Raw genomic sequence first — 25018 nt, 5'->3', positions numbered from 1 at the left:
TTCCCGTCTCAAGGTGATTGAGAGAAAATTGACAGTCAAATTGATTGAAAGTTGAGCCAGGAGAATATCTTTACGTTGCTAGATGTTGCTGAGGCTGAGAATATTCTATTGCTATTTTCAAAAAATTCTGAATATTTGTTACAATTTCATTCCATGCGCATAACGTTATTATCCAAAAAAATGTAACTATCCTTGCAATACTACAGTAACAATCGCATCAATATATTTTATTGGTTATCTAATGATTGAATTTAAGCGATGACGTAATTTAAAAGTTAGCATGGAGGAACTTTAAAGGTGGAATCATAGCAGTCATTTAAAATTTAAGAAATTTTTCCGAACTATTTTCCCTCTTTTGTTGAAAATACCTTTCACATCACCTCATACCACTTAAAGCGTGGTCTTCTCTTGCATTGGCTTAGCATATACTAAAAATGTCAATCATTTACCTAGTTATGTTTACTACTTCCATTTTTAGCCGCCTCTCTTCCACACAACTGTGTGGAAGAGAAGCAGCTACCTTTGCTATCTATCCAGTAATCCCCACTTTCTCACAGAGCCCTAAAATATCTGGATTTTCTGTCGCCATCCCTCGCTTTATATTTTCTAATTTTGCACACCACAATCTTCCAAATATTCCAATTCGCTAATCTGAGTATTTCGGTTCTCTTCTGTATCTTCCGTGCTTCAGTTGCATATTTCTATTGGCATAGATTGTGGTGACGACCGCAGAAATGCTGTCACTCTCGTTGTTCGGCACGACACATACCTGTACATGGCCAATTGGGCCGAGTCCTATGGTTGCTTGAACTCAATTTCATTCAGGTATCTATCCTAAGCGTTTTGGAATACGTAATTGAGGTGTGTTACCAATACCTTCCTCAATAGTGTTTTTAACGTGACACCATCACTCAAATGGCCAACACACCTGAAACAGCCGCTTTAGCCGCTGCCTCATTAAAGAATAGATGCTGCGCTGACCGCCTTTGACCTATCCTGCATAGGTTAAGCTTTCAGGATCATCCTTACCATCTCAAACACAGCTCTAGGTCTCATCAGAGTCCACTAGCACTTCCATTCCGTGAAGGTAGCCTCCCTCCATGGAGGGGGGTTACCTTCACGAAATTTGAAAAATCAATATTAAACTAAATACACTCTCTTAGACTTCTCACAAGCTGTTACCTATTTTCACCTAGGATCAACAGATTCAAATTCGGCAATCAACATTTTTGGTCAATTTTTTCTAAATCAATTTGTTATTTTGTAAATGTCAACAACGACTCGATCAATGATTATACTTATATTCCCGTGCATAGTATTTCTAGATCAAATATCATTAGCATCGCAACCATTTTATATTCCTAACTTTGAATATCACGTATCACAATAAAAACCCTTCCAGTTTTTTATCTCTCTTTCTTTATTCATGTTGGTCTCATTCAAATCATGTTTTCTTACCCTGCTCTTACTTTTAACATCTGTAAACTCTTTCACAAGTTTGAACGAATATTCACATTACACTCTATTATGAATTTCTCTAGAGTGTTGCAGTTTTCTGTCCAATACATTTCCTTCATCGTCACTTGCTGTGGAAACAAATTTGTTATGCCAGGTATGTAATGGTATTCAAACCCAAGCAAAAGGTGTTTTCTTTCTTTGGCATGTTCTGAAGACTACACGGTGTCAGTTTAATAATGTTGAATTTGTAACCGGAATGGTCGAACAAGGTTGAAGCTCATTGCATCCGATATGCTCTATCAAGAATAAGTGGCTTTCACCTCTGACAAAGAGAACAAAAAATGAGTAACTCACATCTCGCAAGTATAAATTTTGTTCATCGGTTACTAGGAAATTTTATTAGATGTTTATAACACTGATCTCTTCCATTTCCTAAATATTTTTCTTCAATCTTCTATTTAAATAGTAAATTTGGCCCTGTATTTTAAACCTCTACCCCTTGGAAGGGATCCACTAAAATTGCAATATAAAATTAAAAGAATCCTATTTGAATTTGATTCCAATTAAGTGGTCAAGCGACTGATATGAAAGGAAACGTAACGTAGCGCATAGTAGCGCATAGAAACATAGAAACGTAACGCATAGTAACTAAGCGCAGGAAATAATTATCATTTTAATAAAACATTGCAACTGAAGTTAGAGAAAGATATAACCCGCTTGTATTGAAAGGTTTTACCCTTAAGTATGATTTCCAATCGAACTCCTGTCTTCTGCAGCATGACTCCGAGTGCCATGTCACTTCACTCGCCTTTCAATAGTTTGCAACAAGGTGGTGACATCTCCATGCACAAATCCTCCTTTTCCTGTTGAATGTATTTCCTATGCAGACTTCAGTAAAAGTTATGCACTATCCTCCTCATATTAGTTCCTTTAAAATACCTAAATGCAAGTAATTGTATACGTGTGATTATTTTTAATTCTTCCTTATATATATTATCATACTCAGAGATTTCGCAATTTTTGTAAACAGTCATTATATTTAACTTGCAAGTTAAGCTTACCATTAATTTATTAAAGATTCCTCTTGATGAAAATTAATTAAAAATATTCCGGCAGAGAGACACCCTGCCAGTTTATTCTATTTTTTGTTTATATTTTTGAAAATTTCGAAGTTTCCAAATTTTCCTTTGTTGATCAGGTAAATAAATCTGCACCAGACGTTATTTCTAATAACTTTCAAAATTTCTCAATTTCCACGTATATCTATCATACGAAGTATATAAATAACTTCAATTATTAAACGAAATTCTCGGAATTGGTGGGATGAAAAAATACCTCAGAGATGAAATAAGATATAATTTTTCGTGTGGATAGCTCCAAAATACTTATGACATACCGCTTAAAACTCGAAAACTTTTATTATCAATACATATTTCATTGCAAAAAGTATTTCCGTTTTATATAAATATTTCTTCGCCATTTTGAATGGTAACTAGTAATTAAACGATTATCACCATATCTTAGGCTGAAATTAATTTTTATTGGGCCACTTTTTTGACAGAGAATATACACCTTCCTTTGATATAATAGTCGCCTCTTTCCTATATCTCAGCCCCTTCGGCGGTAATCTTTCTAGCAAGAGTACATTTCTCCTTTCTTTATTCTCTGACGGTGAGTTTCTTCTGCATTGACGAAAGCAACGTTTTCCCAACGTTGGATGTCAAACACGAGGAATCTGATCCCTGAGGATTCCTCCACGGAAAGTCAAGCAAGGCGTCAGAATATTCCATTCAAAAAAGGCACCAATCATAAGAGCTCTAACTTATTCTCCAAGGTTCTTTCTCTTATTTTACAAATTCGTTTCCTAATACATTTATGTCTTCTCTTTACATTCCTACATTACTAATTAAATTATTTTTCCTCACCTTGAAATACATTTTATTAATTGAATATACTTTCATTACAAGGGAATATGGATAATAATGTAATCATAGTTCAGTATCTTAATATGTTGACCTATATATATTGAGCCGTTATCCGATCGAGAGCCTTCACAGTAGCTTGAAAATACGACACAATTAATATTCGGTAAATTTGAAATGATAATCAGTTATAATATAATGTACATAAACCCGTAAAATTTTTGCCCCACTTATTTTAAAAAAAAGATCTTTTATATTTTTTGTATGCTATTATTGAAAGTTAACAACAGTAAAAAAGGCATAGGCATTAAACAAAATGCCTGTGCCTAATTTTGGTCAATCTTACTAATTATTGTTTACCGAATCAACATATTTAACGGTATTTGTATCGGAAGTTATAGTTTTAAATAACATTATGAAAATGAAAATCCTGAAGTATGACAATGTAAACAAGTGAATCTTATAATTAAATTAGTTTTTTAACTTTATGGAAAACTAAGATAAAGATGCATACGCCCAACTCAATCCTATAAGGTCTTACAAGCCATACCGACATGCTCATATGTTATAGCAACTTGAGAGTAGTAAATGTATGAATGTTTCACAGAATATGGTCTGATTAGCCAGAGTCTTTTTAAGATTTTTTCATCGTTTTGATACTCAGTAATCTAAGCCCCCAATACAAACTCTCGACCTTGGGTGTCAATATCGAGGTAGTGTGTAACGAGTAAGGGAGCCTCCTGCTTTCCAGTCGTCGATAGAGAACGCGGAGTGCCTTATTCCACATCGCGCACTCTCTCCCTCCCTGATTTCAACGTCGCCCCAACCCACCTCCAAGAGAGGAGACGTGTTTACCCTCAAACCAGTCCCCCTCGCTAACGCCAGCAGCATCTCTCCCGACCCTCGACCCATCCCACCTCTCTGCGCAGCTACTCGGACCCCCCTTCCGATCCCCTGCTCCGAAAGCGGCTTTTCGCGATGCGGTTAACGGACTTTGAAGGGTTTAAAGAGAGTGAGATTGACGGCCCCTACTTCGCCCGCCAGCCATCCCTTCCCTCCCCCCACCCTTCACTCCTGCCTTCCCCTGTTACCCGCCCTTTTCTTCCTCTGCGCTGCAACCCCTTTCTAATTGGCCCGGATTCGCCTAAGAACGCCCCATCTCGCCCACCACCGCACACTGGAATCCCCACTCTCATCTCTACCAACGCAGCCCCTTTGGACTCACCTTCGCCCCTCCCCTCTCTCACGCTTGGCCCACCTCATCCCATCGACGCACCTCGGTATCCTGCCCTTCCGTTCGCCTCTCCCCTCTTCACCGACGACCCTTTCACCCTCAGTGGCGACCCTCAAGCGGTCTTGTTTCAGACACCCCCAGCACTGCTTTCGTGGGGCGAAACTTTTATTTTTAATAATATCCTTTTCAGAAATTGAATCCCTAGAAATTTCCACCCTTACTTCACTTCGGCTCCTTACGCCCTCAATGATTCAACAGCGATATTTACTCATTTATTCTCACGGTTTCAACTTTTTTTCTTTCCATTCATATAATTTTAATCGAATATTTTCTATGACTCACTTCATTAATTTGAGGTTGTTAAGTTCTTATTTTCACTCTCCGATATTTTTATAGGTCAAGTGTAGGATATTCTTGGATGTCTTGAGATAAAGTTTTCATATATGCAAATCTTATACTAGGTTTATTAATGCACTAAAATTATTAGACTGTGTCCAAATAAAATGATCTGCAATATCATACAACTGTTCGAGAAGGAAAGTATGATAGGCATATAGCGTTTTTTTCATATTTGATTTCAAAATTAAGATTGCATTGTAACTTCCTACAAACTTTTCCCTCTTCCATGCTCATAACTGCAATGATATTTGCAATTATTCTCATCTCAGATGTAAAACTTCACTAGAATACTATGATTTAAAAATTACCATTGGAGACATTAAGCCCTGGATGATTTTTGTGATTAGCTTTAATTAGTTTTTCATCAATATAAAATGACTTGGAAGACGATCTTCGTGTGGCTAATTACACTGAGATCTCTATTCCCGTAGATAATTTCATCACTTATGCAAAACTTAAATTATGCGTTATCAAAGTAGTTAGTTGGTGCTGGGCAAAATTTTAAATGCATACATGGTTTTTATAAAAACTATCAGGAGAGTTTTTGGAAAAATAGATGTTTCAGATATTGCCTCGCCTCGCAATTCTTTAAATTATATCCATTGAGCGACACCACACTTTACTCAGTGGTTTGTCACGAATCAAAGTCTCACTGGCAGGTGGATTCCGGAAGGTCATTAAGGTCGTGCAAGCTTCTTTCAAGATACTCGGAGTTGCATGGTGGAGGTGTCCTTTGAGGGAGGATTTCACTTTTGGGAATAGGAAATGGTCCACTGGTGCCATGTAGGGACTGTAAGGGAGTTGGGGAATCGTCGCAATGGCGTTGCAGAAGGTCTTCTTAAGCAGATACTCGACAATTCTTTTGATCGTCCGTCAAAACCTTCGGGAGGAGTTTTTTCACATTAATTTGAGGTAATAATGGTAGGCACTATCATTTTACCAATGCCCATACTATCTACGGTCATGCGCACACTTAACCGACGGTCTGTATTCAGCACTTAACGCACATGTAAGGAAAAATTGTAACCAAAACGTTTAAGACAACCCTTGCATCATTTTTGATAAATATTTATTCATGAGATTATTTAGTTAACAATGATTGACCTAATTTACATTTGATCCCATTATATATAATCATACATTGATAATACATTTTCTCAAAGTATTGCAACAAAACAAAACCAAACTACCAAATTGAGTATCCCTTGAGAAATATGAGTGAAAGGAATTTTTGAAATTGTGAAATGATGAAACGAATTTTTGAAATCCTTATTTACTTGGAATTAACTGAAACACGCGACAAAATAACTTTGTACTTCATCCCATCAGGTTGAAAATAATCAATTTATATTATAACACTGGAAATCATACAGAAATAGAGCATTCACTTAAATTATTTCGCAAAATTAGCATCTGCCCATATGGAATGAAGGCTATAGCCATGCTGTGCTAATAACCAGTCGAAATATGTTTTTTTATTTAGGCGATAAAATGATCCTATTTAGATCGGAATTACAAAAAATATTGCCCTCAGCCGTTTACTGTACATTGTTATAATCACATAACAATTAAATAATTGCATACACCTAAGTTCTTTGCATTCCTTAAACAAATAAATTGGTTCTACAAAACACTTTGATACTCATTATACATATTTAAAAAAAGTAAACCGAGGTAAAAATTATTTTCAAAGTGGATAACAAGTAAAGCACCTAATATCCTCTAAGAAATACGAGTGAAAGGTAGGACGAATTTATTATTTAAATAATTCGAAATCTTTGGAAAATACCAGCAAGTTTTCTTTCAAAGCACTAAGAAGAGAAACTTTTATAAGCAGAGTCCACATACCTCCCCTCAAACAATGATAGCAACCTCAATCCTTCAAAGCAGTAAAACTATCTTGCCAGCTATTTCACTTTCATCATAAAAACCGATAATTTAAGGTATATCCATAGTTCCACCTCTCTTTCTCTTTCAAATTATCACTTTTCTTTTTAGATTCTCTACTCAACGTCAACTTTCATTTTCATTTCCTGCTTTGACTGGAGAATCTCTGCTTCGGAGAAAGGAAGACTGAATGATTTCTCTAGGGGTTGCAAGCAAATTGAAACGTCACATATACAAGCTAACAATTTTTGAATAGAATCCAGGAAGATAAATAAAAAAAATACATATCGTTCAGCTGAAATTTAAAATTTATCACAATATATGTAGGTATCTATAAAGATGGTTTAAGATAAACATATAACTAGAATGTTGTAATGAATCTTAAAGTTTAAACTGGAAATTTACTTTTAAGACAAAGTATGTTTGGGGGCATGGTAGCTTCATTGGTTAAGCGATGAATAACCGACCGGCAAGCCCGGGTTTGAATCCCGGGGACTTCTCTAAGCACCCTCAGCTACACCGGAGATTTGTAATTTTTAGGTTCAATATTATTCTCGAAAAATAACTTGTACCACATGGAAATAAACGACCCACTACCTTGATAATCCATTGAACACGTTATTGGTTTTGTATTGGGTGAGGTTTATCTTCACCGATCAAAACTATCTGCGGGTGATTACATCGGTTGTAATGATATAAATATATAATATGCTTGAGCCTTGATGAAGAGAATAATATATATATATATATATATATATATATATATATATATATATATATATATATACACTCACACACACACATATTCAAACACGAAATCCCGCCAAACGGCGAACAAATACTCATTTATATAGAAACAGATATAAGGAAAAGGGATAGGAACAAACATAAAGGACGAACACAGGAGAGGTGGGGAAGGTAGAATCAAGCAGATCACAGATGTAAAAATATTTCTTAGACCGGGATAGGAAATATTTTTGCATTCGTGATATGCTTGATTCCGCCTTCCCTACCTCTCCTGTGTTCGTCCTTTATGTGTGTTCCTATCCCTTTTCCTTATATCTGTTTCTATATAAAAGTACATTACATATATACATATATACCTGTATATACATACATGCATATATATATATATATATAAACACACATTTCAAGAAATACATAGCACCGATTAAGTATATTTCTATTATAAGTGAGGAGTTACACATATGGAATCGGTATTTATGAGGTCTCAAAAATACCATAAAGTAGGATAAAAGAGAGTAAGTTCTCCGGATAAAATAATTGTCTTCAATTTATTTCATACCTATAATGCATACTATAAAACTACATCATTGCGAATTATCAGTATTATTGTTATTATTATTGCAGCCGCAACTAATCAATGACTACCAAACATTCCTCAAACATAAATCCCTATCGATCGATATTCATTGACAAAGTTTCTATTTTCTTTTAATACTCCGAACGGATATGAGTTTTAATATAGTTATAAATTGATGAAGTGTACGTAAAACAAGAATAAATAAATTATTTGGCCAAAAATAAAGTACTTTTCTCCACTGAATTCTCCTACATTCCTCACCCAAAACATTTGCCATGCAAAATGAAATCCGTTATGAAAGAAACATTTTATTTAGCGGTAACTTATTGGGAAACCACCCTCCCGCTACAGAATTCAAAACCTCGATATGACGACGGAGTATGCGTTATGCAGGCACTTGAAAGACAGGAGAGAAGGAATGCCAAATGTGGAGAGAACGGGCGGAAAGGGTTGGGGGGGGGGGTGAAGACTCAAAAATCTCCCCGAAGAGAGAAAGTGATGGCGGAAAGGGAGAAAGGGAAAACAGGAGGAAGAAATAAAAAGAGGGGAGGAGAGTATTGGGGGAAAGATGGAGGGAGAGACGGAGAGGGTGGGAGGTTACGAAACAGGGTTGAAGTAGGCGTAAAACAGATCTCGGGGTGAGTGGGATGATGGGAAAAGGGCACGGGAGGATGGGAGCGAAAAGTATGTTGCCTTTGCGGTGGGGACGAGAGACGAGCGGGAGGGATTGTAACGGGTTGAGGTGGAAAAGGGAGGCTAAGAAGAAAGAAGAGGGGGGTGTCGGAGGGGATGAAGGCACCAAGAATGGCGCGCCGATGGAGTTTGGAAGCTTCCACCATCAATATTCGAGTCATCTCCCGCTCTCTTTCGCCCAGCGTTAGGGGCGGATACCAAGGAGTGGCGTGGTGGAAGTAGTAGTCGTACGGGTGGCTAGGAGAGGAGGGTGAGGAGGAGGGACGGGAGAAGAAGAACGGGAACTAGGTAGGGGGTGCCTCGTATTGGGTGAGCAATGGAGACGGGGGAGGCGAAAAAGAGAGTGGGGCGAGGGGAAAAGGGTGAGAAGTAGATGTCGGCGGGCAGGGATGTGTGAGAGTGAGTCTTAAAAGCGACGACGGTGTGTGTGTGTGAGGATAAGGTAAGGAGTTAAGGAGGAGCAATGGGGTAGAGTGGGTGGATGAGGGACTCGCGAAGAGATGTGATGTGGGAGGGCGGGCGCTGCGGTGGGACTGGAGAGGCGGGGGAAAGCGCGGATAGGAGGAAGGTGGAGGGGATGGGAGGCTGCATCCCCTCTGGGTGGGTGGTTCAGGGGGTATAAATATACAGTGTGTGTGAGAGAGGGAGGGAAGAAGGGGCAAGACGTTGGAGAACGAAAGGGATGGAGAAGGGACTTTGTGGATATGGCAAACAGATTCGAGAAGTGGCTTAAGCACGAAGTCTGGGTTTACAGGAGCAGCTGTTCTCTCCTCTCCATCAAGGGTATCTCACCCTCGTCTTACATTACTGCCGCAACCACTTCTCCTGCTATCAACACTACCAAAACTATCGCCCAGTGGCTTTGGCCATGACATGATCAGTCAATGCCACCAATCACTTCCTCTTCTCCCTGAAGTTCCCACGCCCAGGTCCTTTTTTATCACATAATAAACAGTTTTTCGGTTATGGCGCCATCTCCCAACCACCGATAATGTGTGAGCCTACGTAGCGTGACGGACCTGTTACGAGTAAACAAACCGAATGATATGTACTTTAGGATCATCATGTTTAAGAGGGATTCGCGTGTTTGCTCGCCACTGCTCTTGAAATTCATCCAGGCTCGAATCTCTCAAATTTTCCTTGCATCTCTTGGATCTCATTTCTCTCCTCCTCACAAAGGTTTCTTGAGTCATCAACGCTATTGGTCAGAAATAGACGCTAGAGCAGGGTGAAGTTAAAACAAATAAACTATGATTTCAATTTTTTTTATTTTCAATGAACATCCTTAGAGCCTAAGTAGTGAAAATTGGTACAAAATCCATCAATAATTTGAAAGACTAGTCTAGAAGAATAGTTAGAAAGACAATTTTGCGTAAAAGTATACTTTGTAAAATTTCATGATTCATGAGTTTGCATTAGTATTGAAAATAACTCAAGTACTAATATCTAAATTTGAGACTTTAACTGTAATATGTAAGCATTACATGAATTATATTACCAGTTTATGGCAATTACATTCAATTATTTTTCTATTAGCCATTGAGAGATGGAGGGTAATCCCTCGCCTATAATTTGTGCAAAAATACTGCAAGTGAAATTCACAAGTTAACGATACGATTCGCAGCTTATTTCAAAGTTATTGTACCCTCAAGTAACGATTTTGGATGCAAAATTTCATTTCTTCAGTGAAACTAACTCCGCCAGATTTAATTAGTCTGTACAGCTTCAAACCTCTAAGTGCAGATAGATATATGGGACGAGGAAATTGGTAATTAAGCATTTTTCAATATATTAAACTCAAATGTAACAATTGCGTGTTTTGTTAGTAGCATGAAATTTAAAGTTGAATAGCATCAGTGTAAAATTTTGAAAATTTTATTTGAATTTTTTCCCTATAAAATATTTCATGATGATGATACACCTTTCTACATAGTGTAGCTCCAGTTTGAAAATTTTCAGGCTTTGTATTATGAGAAACTACTCAGTTTGTATAAAACATTGATTGAGCGATTGCGACATGAAGTATCAATAAAGTATCGGCTTCTTGCCTGTAAACGTCAAAAACAATATTGGCTTAGTGCAACAGAATTTCACCATTAGTTATATTCAAGGCATAACAAGGAAATTAATCAATTATTCCTGATTGTCGGTAGAATTAAAAAATAATAGTTGTTGAAGAATTGATTGGAATACAGCTTAATTGCACTTTTTTGAAAGCATATAATATTGAAAAATATCAATGTATTTACTGATAATTGCTATCCTTTTTAGGATGCACTGCTCTCCAGATTAAATAAAGAAGTAAATATTTTAATTTCGGAGATATTTACCGTAAAAAAGGACGCATGGCCAAAGGATATGGATTTTAGGTATACCACCTAAAATCCATACCCTTTGGCCACGAGTCCTTTTTTACGGTATATATATATATATATATATATAAATATTCATATAATTATTATTATTAGGTAATCTATCGGTTAAGGTAGGCTTTTGGATGGACAAAATTACTTATTAAATTTTTTGTGACCCCTAGCAAAATACAACATCCTAATTTACATCAGGTCCCTCTTCAGCTCCGAGTACTTTCTTCCTCCCTTCATCCCGTCCAACATCCCTATCCTGTTCCTTCCCTTTCCTCGTTTGCCTAACATTCTCCACTCTATTACAGTCTTCAACATCCCGCTGCCGGTCAATACCCCCTTCAGCCACTTTTCCTGCCTCCATAGGATTGCTCCCAACAAACCCCTCTCTTCGCCGACCATACCAAGTACTTCCTCGTTTGCTTTCTTCTCTGTCCATTTCACCTTCCCCATTCTTCTCCACACCCACATTTCAAAAGCCTCCAGTCTACGTCTATCCTCCTGCTTCAATGACCACGCTTCCGCGCCGAACATAGCTACGCTCCAAATTAAAGTTTTTACGAGTCTTTTCTTAACATCCTTACTCAACGTCACCGTCATTAACTCCCTCCTCCTTGTGAAAGTCTCTTTGCCTAGCGCGATTCTTCTCCTTACGTCCCTACTACTTTGACCGTGTTGGTCCAAAACACTTCCGAGATACGTTAACTGTCCTCCCTTCTCTAGTTTTTGACCTCCTATTTTAATTTTAAGTATAGCCTTTTTCTTTCTAGATAATCGCATAACCTTTGTTTTATTAAAATTGATTCTCATCCCATACCTGTCGCACTGAATTTCCAATGCACTAGGCAATGCTTGTAGCCCCTTGGCTGACTGACAAACTAAAGCTTGGTCATCAGCAAACCTAACTGATTTTACGAATTCCCCGCCCACTTTCATTCCTACCTCCAGTTCTTCCCATTCCTCTTTGATCATTTCCTCTGCATACAGGTTGAACAGCAACGGTGATAATGGGCAACCCTGCCTTACACCCCTTCCTAACACTGCCCATCCTGACTCCCCGTTTCCCACCCGCACCTGAGCAGTCTGAGACATGTACAGGTTGCGGATTAGCCTCCTTTCCCTCCAATCTATTCCTATTTTCTGCAATATACTCATTAGTTTTTCCCAATTCACTCTATCAAACGCTTTTTCGAAATCTACGAAACAGGCAAATACCTCCTGGTTGTGTTCTATATTCCTCTCGATTAATAATCTCATTACTGCAATGGCATCACTTGTACCTCTCCCCTTCCTAAACCCAAACTGATCATCCCCTAAGTAATCATTTGCCCTACTCTCTATCCTTTTGTTTATGATCCTGAGAACAACTTTAGCTGCGTATGATATCAAACTTATTGTCCTGTAGTCCTCACATAACGTGGCCTTTACCTTTTTCGGAATAGGAACTAAAACTGATCTCACAAAGTCTTCCGGCCAGATTCCCTCCTCATAAATACTACGGATCAGCCCATATAGCCTCTTCCTCCCACATTTTCCTAAGCATTTTAAAAGTTCCACGGGAATGTTATCTACCCCCACGGCCTTATTTAATTTCATCTCCCTTAATGCCTTTTCTAATATATATATATATATATATATATATATATATATATATATATATATATATATATATATATATATATATATAGAATAGAAACTTAAACACACAACAGAAACTTACTTCCACGGAATAAACTATCATATAAAACTACATTGAAAATAAGCTCTTATTTATCTTACCTATAATAAGTGAATAATGACCTAAGTAAATACATAAGTCTATGACTAAATCTATGAGAGAATATTTTCCCTATTGAAGAGAACGTTGATAACTTCAAAAATTTGGATTAAAAGGGAAATATAAAGAAACGCGTTTGTATAACCAAAAATGACTATTCCATTAAGTACCATACCCTTGCCATACAATATACTCACGCGGTCACTCTGGTGGATTGTCACTTTCTTTTTTTGTATAAATTAATCTCTGGCATAATTTTTTAAACATGTATCAGATGACATATGTACAGTTTTATTTACCAAAAAACATTATTAATATAATATAGATAACAGGAGATGATTATCGCTTATGGTAAGAAATTTCAGATTAATAGTAATATTTTTAAAGTGCTTATTATTCGAGATACTATAAATTCTAAAAATGATATGCTCGAGGGTAATACGAGCAATAAACCTATACATATGGCAGATAGTTTCATAGAAATACAGTCGCGAGTATCTCAAATATTTTACATGGATAAAGGTAATTGGCAAGCCGAAAAGAGTATGCTTATTTCATTTTGTACCTCACTGCTGAAATGTGTTTCAGTCGGAAAAATAGAACAAATTAAAAATTTATTCTTTTCACGAAAATGAATATTTAGAGCCAGCAGATAAATTATGAAATCACGTTTTTATTATTACTCTACTTGACGGTCTTAGTATATCATTTGCAAGTATGAACTTAATATAATCTCGATTTAATTTTAAAAGGGTTTTGATATGGAGCAACGATTAATCTTTGAAAAACGTTTACATCATAAATAACTTTTATTAAACCAATACACTGACTCAAGTCGTCGGTTATAATATTCCTTTGACACATAAAATGTAACGCTATAACTTGGTACTATTATCAGCACACCTTAAGCCTGTTAAATTTAAAATAACATTAATTATACTTATTCAATTAGGAGAGAGATAATTTGACACTGGATATGAGCAAAGCTCCGAAAACCTGCCGCGTTTCCACGAAAAAATATTCTCCAAGGGTGATACAGCCTTAAATTTAATAAGCCGAAGAAAATATAACCAGAGTTATATTATCAATATAATAACACCAATAAATTCAAAATTTCGATACAGAATTCCGATACTTAAAATAGTGCGATTGATGGGTCGAGATAAGCCGGTGGCGAAAATCAAGTTATGCAAATATCTCCTTTCGGCAAAATGCTTCTAAAACGGAGGTGAGTCAAGTCTTGAGGCTGAGACTAGATGGCACGGGAACGGAAGAAAATTCGATAAAACCTGCACATAACATTATATGGGGTGGACGTCGATTCAAAAGGTGACGTCGAGGTCACCCGCAGGGTATGAGGGGTTATGGGTGACGCTTGAAAATGGCTCGAGAGGTAGGTCTCTATGGGCGTAAGAGGGATGTAGGTTTTAAATGAGGTTCCGAAGTGCAGGAGAGTTTGCAGGGATGAAAGTGTCAATGGGATATCTGTGGGCGCGCATGTATTTCCCACTAAGGGTTTTTGGTGGTGATACGAGCTCGGTTGTTAAGGAAACGGCCCCCCTGCCTCAATGGACCTATTGCTTCTGAAACGACATTAGAGATAGAATCTCATGCATGACCTCCCAAATATTGAGGGTAGCATGCGGTGAAAGTAGAAAAGATTTCCTTTGTAACATTTTATGAACTCTGTCGAGGGCAAAAATCCCCCTTCTCGTGATTCAATCTCAGCCATTGTTGATAAACATGCGTAATAAATGGCATTTGTTTTGAATACAATTTCTATAATCTAGTGTCAAAATGAAAAAATGCTTTAACGAAACTAAGTTTTTACTTTATTGGGTAAGGAAATATTTAAATATATTCATTTAGAATCTTAAAAATTATCCCACATACGTAAATTATTAAATTTACACGTAAATTATTAAACTTCCTACTTACCTAAAAATGACAGTTTTAAATTTTAAAAAACATTTCAATACCAGCCACTTGTCCGAAGATGTTCGTTCATCTAGTTCATATTAAGCTTTCATATTATATATATATATATATATATATATATATATATATATATATATATATATATATATATATATATATATATATATATACGTATGTATGTAAAAAGGGATTTTTTTATCTATGTGTTTGAACATACGAGTACACGTTTATTAATCGCATAACATTTTTTAAATTAGTAGGTAGAGATTCACAAATATTAAAGTACAAAATCCAACATATGCTTCAAATAAAATCTCAATAAAAAGATGATAAAATATAATATGTTTTCAGACTTCCACTGAATAACAATCTCCTTTTCATGTTCCGATGTTTAACCATTGTCAACGATTTAAAATTTTATGTCGACAGACATGAAGAATCAAGCTTAGCCAAAGCTGTAAAAGGAAATATTTATTCATTTACTCGCATGAAAAGGCACTTGATAAATTTAATTAAGAAAACATTTTATCAACAATAATAGTCAGATTACATGGTTACCTACGGATTGAACAAGGCCATGCGCCACATATTACGGCACTAAGCTGCTTAACGTTTCAAACAAAATAAGTCTCCATAAAGCTGAAAGAAATCACAAATTCTGGCAAACACGTGAGACTAGATTGAGTGACATGCCTGAGTATTGGGAAACAACTGAAGACGGTGCATCAAATCCCTAAGTTTACACTACTTATGTCTTGAGAGAATCCCGTCCCAAAATTTTCCATTTGTCCAACTTACCTCCAATGATACAGCTTCCCTGCTGAAGTATATAGTGATTTCCCAGCGAAAGATGAGGATGCAGTATTTCATCGAGGATGAATAGAAAAAAAACACCACTCGGTAACACCTTATTTTCCGTTAGAGCTGATTCCAAAAAGAATCTTGTACCGACGACGCGGGAGTGGCAGAGAAGTTTTCATTCGGTCAAATTTAGACGCTGGTTTGTTTTGGGGAATGGGCGTAGCCTAGATAATTAAGAAAAATTATGTTACGTTTAAAAATATAAAATGTTTTCCTTAAAACTGCAACCACGTCTATTATTTAAGGCAATTCACATCGAGGGAAGTACTTAAACGAAATAATGTAGTCTTAAGATTAAAGATTCATCTCCATAACAAAAGTTCTAAATCTAATCTATGAATATGACTACAAGGCTACAGTAAGAATTCAGTTGACATACGGGTAAGTATTATTAGAAATATTTACATATTTACTATCGATTAGAATAGTGTAATATCACTCACAATTAGTTATTTTGAACGCTCCTTTTCAAGTAATCATTTTCCTATGCCCTTATTTTTAGATTTACAATTTTTTTTATTGAAACTGAGAGAGAAAGGTAGCAGTTTTATCGAATGAGTGTCACTTTACGAGATTAAAAAAAATTAAACAAAGCACTCTATCTTAATCCCAAATGAGTTTGCCAATAATTATTCCTCTCTTTTGTAAAATTCCGATGGGATTACTCCTAATAGAAAACGAAGTAGTCTATTGAATAGAGAAAACTTCTAAAGAGAACTCGCGTGTAAGCGCCGAAATAATGAACACCCCAAGGATAGAAGTAAATCATTGAGACTCGCCACATGATTAATTGTATGGAATTGAAATTGCGACTCAATCATCCCTGGTAGCGGCCAATCCCTGCAGTTAAAAAAATCCACGATGCAATCGCCAATTGGAGAGCAATTCAGTCACCAGCGACCACCGTTCGGGTGAACGTTGGAATCGGGGAACGCATATGCTTGTACACACATACGAGTGAGTGCGTATGTGTGTGTCCATATATATATATATATATATATATATATATATATATATATATATATAAATATATATATATATATATATATATATATATATATAAATGGGGTCTCTTCAAATAAAAAAACAAGCTGAAGGGACTTGAACAGACCGGGCAATCAAATTGGCACGGGGAAAACTGGGAAAGGTCCCATAAGAGCCATGAGAAAAGAGGAGGGGAGGAGCGGAGTGAGAGAGGATGGGAAGAGAACGGATGAAACAAGGGAGTGGTTGTGAGGGGAGGGAAGAGATAGAAAGGCATGGTATGGGGCTGGGAGTGGATGGTGGGCTGAGAGGGGGAGGGTAGGGAAATAAAGGAGGGAAGCGGGAATGGGAGGAGCCGGGGAGAAAATGGCTGCTCGCGGGGTCCGCCCTTGCCTCCGCCTCTTCTGCTGGGGTTTTTCGAGGACGAAAAGGAAGGGACGAAGGGATGTAGAATTGAGGGGAGACGCAGGGGGTGGGGGTCCGCTTGGGGAGACAGGCTGAGTAGAGGTGGGGGGAAGGATGGAAAGGACGAGATGGAGGGGTACGCAGAAAGATGTAGTGGGGCGGGGAGGGAGAGGATAGGGCCGAGGAGGAGGCGAGGGCACAAGAAGACGAATCACTCTGGCCCGCGTCTGCCAGTCCCACATCAGAGATAGATGTGCCCCTTTCGCAAAGTTTTTGGCTCACCCTGCACGTAAAGCCGGGAGAGGGATATAGCAAGGAGTGGTTGGTGGTGGTGTGGGCAGGAAGAGATAGAGAGGAGAGGAATAGGGGGAAAGGATCGGCCAAAGGGGTTCGGATGAAGGAGGAGGCGTGGGAGGAGGAAGAGGGCGCTTTCGCCGTGGAAATACGTTATATTTGGAGCAGAAGGAATGAATGGCCTGTGCAACGATTTTTTCAAGCTTGAGGCTATTGATCCTTCTTCACACGCACACACACACGCGCGCTCCTCCTCGATGTACATCGGTACCAGTTTTTTCGCCCGGGGAGTCCTAGTTTAAATGTTTTCTAGCGGACGCTGCATAATGAACTGAGTATGATATCTTCTTAATTACTACTTTTTAGCTATTCATATTCTGCCAAGATATGTTTTTCTTCCCGGGAGTGGCTTTGGTATGAAGGTGCTGAAGTTTTATTTTGTTTAATAATGATATGGATCACGAGAATAATTTCTAGAATTGAATCCTTCAAAGTGGAAATGGCCACGGACTGTTCTCCGAAGATCCTCAAAGACCGTCTTTTTCGACGATATCTATCTACATACTAATTTGTATAAATTAGGTAATCCAGAACACACACACATATATATACAAATATATATATATATATATGTATATATATATATATATATATGTATATATATATATATATATATATATATATATATATATATATATACATATTAATCAACTTAATATTCAGCTTCCCTCAACTCAATTTTCCCACGCTTAACCATTGTGAGATTTGTCACACCGGAGCGATGATCACTAAATATTACCATTTCGTGTTTTTGCTACAAATAGTTGGTCGCGGTAGTCCAGGGGGTGGAGCGTTGGACTGCTGAACGGACGGGCCCAGGTTCGATTCCCGGGCAATGCACTCTTGGCACCTGCAGCTCCACCCAAGCAATGTGATTTTTCGGGTACCAAATCTTCCTAGGAAACCATAATCGGCTCAGGGAAAGGAACTGACCCCCTAACCTAATGTGTGAATTTCACACGCCGTCGGACTTAGTACTGGGTAAATACTACCATCACCTTCCAAACTGACTTTTGGGTTGATTACTGTGGGCAGTAAAAAATTAGTGCTTTTCGGTCTATTTGTCGTTAGGTATCGCATAAACCAACTAACTTTCGAGCAATCGTGGTTTCATATCTCTTAAGTAGAAGTTGGTTCCATTGATAAATAATTTCCCAGTGCATCGCTACATCTCAAAGGATGGGGAAATAATGAATACCTCGTCGATTAAGCTACGAGGGTCATCCGGAAAGTAGTACCCGTTCGTGCCGCATGAAGTGCTGACGACGCGAGTAGCCGCTGGACGAGGTCAGATAGCTTCAGTGGCTTGTCTGCCTTCTCTGAGCCAAGTTGCGTGACGCTAGCATTGCCTGTGTTGTTTCTGTGATTGTTTACAATGTTTAAAAAAATTGAGAACGCCGCCAGTGGTGAAGTGAGGGTAGTGATTAAATTCCTCAATGCAAGAAACGTTCGCCCATGTGATATTCATCGCCAATTAAAGGAGGTGTATGGAGACAATGTAATGGACGAGTCGTCTGTTCGGCGGTGGTGTCGCAACTTCAACATGGGGAGGGGGAACACACACGACGATGAGCGTTCGGGGAGACCGTCTGTCATTACAGACCAACTGGTGAGCTCAGTTGACGAATTCGTGAGGAACGATCGGCGCGTCACAATTGATGACATCTGTGAGCATTTTCCCAATGTTTCTCGAACAATTGTTCATGAAATTGTTAAACACCATCTGCATTATGCAAAAATTTGTGCAAGATGGGTCCCTCGCGTATCTCAATGAGCTGGCGGCGAAGGACTATGCAGCAGGAATACAGAAACTTGTCACACGTTATGACAAATGCCTTAATTTGCTTGGAGATTATGTTGAGAAGTAGTTTAAAGTATCCTCTTTCAAATAAAATTTTTTATGTTTGTTAATATTTACTTTTGTGTCTTTATTTCACGAACGGGTACTACTTTCCGGATGACCCTCGTATATTCATCACAATGGATAGTTCTTGATCTATCAGTTTCAAATACCAAGTATGGTTAAGTTAGCATATCGGCTAATAATCGTATATACGAGGGTCATCCGGAAAGTAGTACCCGTTCGTGAAATAAAGACACAAAAGTAAATATTAACAAACATAAAAAATTTTATTTGAAAGAGGATACTTTAAACTACTTCTCAACATAATCTCCAAGCAAATTAAGGCATTTGTCATAACGTGTGACAAGTTTCTGTATTCCTGCTGCATAGTCCTTCGCCGCCAGCTCATTGAGATACGCGAGGGACCCATCTTGCACAAATTTTTGCATAATGCAGATGGTGTTTAACAATTTCATGAACAATTGTTCGAGAAACATTGGGAAAATGCTCACAGATGTCATCAATTGTGACGCGCCGATCGTTCCTCACGAATTCGTCAACTGAGCTCACCAGTTGGTCTGTAATGACAGACGGTCTCCCCGAACGCTCATCGTCGTGTGTGTTCCCCCTCCCCATGTTGAAGTTGCGACACCACCGCCGAACAGACGACTCGTCCATTACATTGTCTCCATACACCTCCTTTAATTGGCGATGAATATCACATGGGCGAACGTTTCTTGCATTGAGGAATTTAATCACTGCCCTCACTTCACAACTGGCGGCGTTCTCAATTTTTTTAAACATTGTAAACAATCACAGAAACAACACAGGCAATGCTAGCGTCACGCAACTTGGCTCAGAGAAGGCAGACAAGCCACTGAAGCTATCTGACCTCGTCCAGCGGCTACTCGCGTCGTCAGCACTTCATGCGGCACGAACGGGTACTACTTTCCGGACGACCCTCGTATTTCTAACTGGTTGATGTTTCAACGACATACTTCAACATTGCATGAGGTATTTCATTAGCTAAACCTCATGTCCACTAGCTAAACTATATACATTTCCTTCACTAATGCTTGTGCGTTTGGTTCCACTTATTTATGATTCTCCAAACATGAAGTCCCTAGTAAAATAGGTGGGCGCAATATTTTAGCCTTGAGTGAGATGCACAGCCAGGGATCCAAGACTTTGAAGTGGAAGTTTTTCTACACTGATGTTAGCACATAATACGCACTGCTCGGGAGAGGTCGTTTAATGTATTTTGAAAGTATACATATATTAGGAGTATAAAAAGGCCCAGATTACTCAAACTGAGCCGACGACCATATTACTTTTGTTTCCAAATGTAGTGCTTTGGTGTCCTCTGATGGCGTCTACCAATATGGAGGTGAAAAAAATCACAAAAATTTCAGATTTAAGTATTCATAAACATCTTTATTCGGGACTGACTGGTGAACACTTTAACTACATAAGTATGTAGTCCACCTCCGAAGTTTTCGTCGACATATTCACCACTGCAATCACAAAATAAAAAAAAACCTTTGCAAGCATAACAATAAGAATGCCGAATTGGTCTTTTGATAAGTTAAATATTAATTTACACCAAAATATTCCCCTTATTTTCATTCTTGGTTGGTATATATTCAAATGCTGAATAAATGAGAGATTAATTTAATATTTATTGGTGGTTGTTAGTAATTGTCTATTGAATGGTATAGACGTAACTAGGAAACTTGCAAGATCTTGAGATCGCCCTACAGGATTTTTTTAACGTCCTGTTATTAAATTATTCTACTAACAAGAATTTTTATAGTCTCAAAGGCAAACTGAAAAGGACTTTAAAAGTAATGTATATATAAGCCAATTCTTTATTTAAATAGTACCAAACATAGCGGATAGGGTCTTAAGTTAAAGAACGACACTGCGTGGCATAACTTACGACAATATTAAAATTGTACCTTAGTATCACCAATAGTGTGACTAACCTATTTTTCTCGGTCAGCGGCTTTTAAACGCCCGATGATGTTCCTTTATGGACCATTTCTTTTTTTAAGCAAAAACCATGTGAAGGTTAAAACGTGGCCGGAATACAGATTATTTTCCACGCCGTAGCTCAGTACTCAATCACAAGTGAAGTGGGATGATCAACGTTGAAATTTCCGCATCACCACAAATCCCTAGAGGAGAAATACGAAAAATTGTCTAGCTACCGCATCTGAATGAGACCTTGAGCGGCGAAACGTGCAGTAGAATTACAGTGGGGCACGATGAAACATACTCCTCCATCCATTCCCCTCATGATACTTATTTTTTTGTTGAAGATTACAAGGTTAGCCTAATAACTCGAGAATGACAGCACATTAAATTGTTGTCTCATCCATATTCAACGTCAGCAATAATGTGAGTCCAGAATCTTTCACAAGATGATAGTTAATGGGAAACGGTCGGGGCAAATTTAACCAAGGCCAATCGTTGCTTAAAAATATAAGACGGTAGTTCCCGTTGTTATTTAATGTACTTTATGATATTTAATGTACTATGATAGCGTGGGGCTATTTTTGAGTTTTGTATAAATAGAATTATTATTAATATTTCATCTATTCAATTTTGCGAATATGCATGCAAGGTGTGTTTTTCACGCATTATTATAAGCCCTGAAAGTCAATACTCCCTCATTTACTGCCAGGGGAAGGAACAAGTTTTACGGCCACTTTATGTATGATTGCACAGAAACAATTTTACAGCTTCAAGAATATTCTCTGAGTTTTTCATAAGGAGCGACCTTGAAAATAAAGGCGGACTAGGAGTAAAAAAAAATCAAACGTAGCCATCGTGAGGACCCAGACCGACCGCGTTCCAAAATCTCCCTTCTCCGCGCTCCGCCATATCTTTTTTTTTGCCTCTCCTACCCCCAATCTCCTTTCTTTCATTCCTCATTCATCTCATTCGTCTTCTTCTTTCCTCTGCGGTTCCCTTCTTTGCCATTCGAACCCCCACCTCTCGCTATCCTATTTTATTTTTTCTCTCTTCCTCACTGCCCGACGATGTTTCAAGGCCTTTGACCGTTCCCACGTCGCCTCTGAAAGGGGAGCCCTTTACTCTTCGCGATTCCAACGCTCGCCCACACCACCTTTTCACCCCTTCCTTTCTCTCCTCCGCTCTTCTCCCCTCTTCACCCATTCCTATTCCTCTCATCCCCTCTCGATCCCAAAACCATCCATCAATCTCCGACCACCCTCTCTCTTCCTCCACCCGTCCCCTCTTAAGCCTCCACTTCCGGTCCAAACGCTCATTTCCCTCCTCTTCCCCACCACCCATCAGCATCCCTCCCGGACCAACCATCCTTTTATTCTCTATCTCTACCCCTTATCATAAAAAAACCTTCGGACGACCCTCGATTGTTCTCCACACCAGAGCGTTATTTCTCTTTTTCTCCCATACCCCGTACCTCTGCACCCCTCTCCTGACCCACTCCCACTCCTATCGTCCTTGTTCACGCCCCTCTGCCGCTCCCACTCGACCGTAATGAAATTCTCTCCACCCCGCGGTTGGGGGCGATTGAGGAGACGCCCGTCTCTTTCTCGCTTCCGTTCGTTATCCTGTGCAAATTCTCACCCCTTCCGGCACTCCCACATCAAAAACTTTCGCTTGCCTATTTTTTATTCATATTCCACTCCGAAATATCTAAAATACACATTTTTGGCCCTATTTTTTGATTCTTTTGGGTATTACCCGAAACAAGTGAAAAGTAAGCATTGCTAGTCGTCCACATAATTCTCTACAAGACGTCTAATGAGCGCATACCAGTTATTGTTAAGCCACAAGCCATTAGAAAAACTTCAAATATCAATAATGCAATAGTCTCTGATTTATTGATAAATCTGCAATTACTGTTTATCAATGTTTTGATTGCAAATTACGATTCGGAAATAGGCTTCCTTGTAGGTTGGCCTTGTTTTCCATTCGGCATTTTTTGACCCTTGAAGATGGAATACCACTGCATTTATAAAATCGAATATTTTTCAACAGAGGAGGTTACATCTCACCTCGTGTCAAGTCCAAAATGTTCCTCTCTATGCGGGGGCTTTGGTTCCCCACAAAGAATGGGCAGTCAGAAAATTTTCCAGTTGAGTGAATGTTGGGATTTCCATATAAATCACCAAATTTCGAACCTAAGATCTCCTGTTACATAACCGAATACTCAATTCATTGGGCTACAACGCCGTCTTAGTGTGTGATTGCCCATCTTAATTTTTTTGTTGGTAATCTGCCTACTTAGATGTAGCTTTTGGGTTACTAAGGAAGATTTACTTCTAAGTAACGCGAGTTCTTTCCCTTAAATCGGTCTATATTATTTTGCATTCTTTTACTCCTGTCTTCCTTTATGCTGTCTAAAAACACCTACCATCTGCTTCTTCTAATTATCATTCTCCCTTCTAAAACGGCCTTCAAATACCACCACATTTCATTATTTCCTGTATTCTTTCACCTTGAATTTTTCAAATTATTTCTCGCGACTTCCTCTCCTTTCTGAGACTACACTAAACCTCAGTGTATGTTTCAATGGGATGAATGGAAGAAGGGACCCTTTGGTCTCAATTTCGCCCAAATAAAGACATCTATCTATCCATCTATGTTTTCAATTCTGTTCAAACCTTTTCTCCTGTCTCCGGCACACCAACATCTCTAAAGCCTTCTTCAATCCATTGCTCATAATCTTACCTCAAAGACCAGTTTTGACATCTCCCTTATATGATGATGCTAAATTTAATAATCCTCAGTATACTCGGAATTTGGATTTTTCCGCACCTAAATCCAATATGAACTCAAGTCATAGGCTTTTAAAAAATCTATTGCAGGTATTTTTTGTTCAAGTCATTTTTTAACACAAAAATATAACGTCTTCTCTTTTAATCGAAAGCCTAAAATTGTTCGAGTAATTATTCGAAGTTTCTTAGCTGCCCCAAGTAGAAATTCACGACCCGTTTCCCCTGGTACATCTCCTGTCTACTAGCACAGTTTAAAAATAATTTTATTTGGTCTACTATATCCTTGAGAGTTAATTTATTACATATTTCCATAACGTATTTATTTGGACGATATTCAGGATACACAGTCCCTTCATCCTAAACATTGCATTAAACACAACAACAAACACCCAATCCATAGGAGGAGAATAATCCATCTAGGCGAGAGAGTAAACCACCTCTGCGTGAGCCGGCGAGATCGATACCACTTCCCCATCTGAGCCGATCTGTTAAGCAGTGTGTAGCTTATGTAGTCGGAACGAGGATATATCATATAACACAGTCTGATGTGCATTTATTTAAATATTATTTTGGGAAATCCGCGTAACATCAAAGAATGATACAAGTGAAATCGCTTGAAAATTTCAAAAAGTCAGTTTTACTAGTCCAGTCCAGGTAAAAGTTATTATTTCAACCAAATGTGTAATGCTGCTGGTGACTTAATAATTAAGATCAATTATGTAAGCACGAACGAAGAGAGCAATAGTGCCTCTTGGAACTTGTTGGTGATAGTTTTCGCGCATTATAGAGAATGATAACTTTTGGCTT

At 38.2% G+C, this 25018-nt stretch overlaps 1 protein-coding gene across 1 annotated transcript in view; it reads left to right on the top strand.

The window, feature by feature from the left end:
- Nucleotides 1-25018, top strand: part of LOC139685943 (uncharacterized) — a 283104-nt gene that overhangs the window by 112482 nt on the left and 145604 nt on the right. The gene's annotated exons all lie outside the window — the stretch shown is intronic.

The sequence above is a fragment of the Hetaerina americana genome, unplaced genomic scaffold (assembly GCF_022747635.1).
Source record: "Hetaerina americana unplaced genomic scaffold, ioHetAmer1.1.p SCAF_1, whole genome shotgun sequence".
NCBI classification, from domain to species: domain Eukaryota; kingdom Metazoa; phylum Arthropoda; class Insecta; order Odonata; family Calopterygidae; genus Hetaerina; species Hetaerina americana.
Note: the sequence above shows the minus strand (reverse complement) of the source record. Positions and strands in the feature narration are given on the sequence as shown.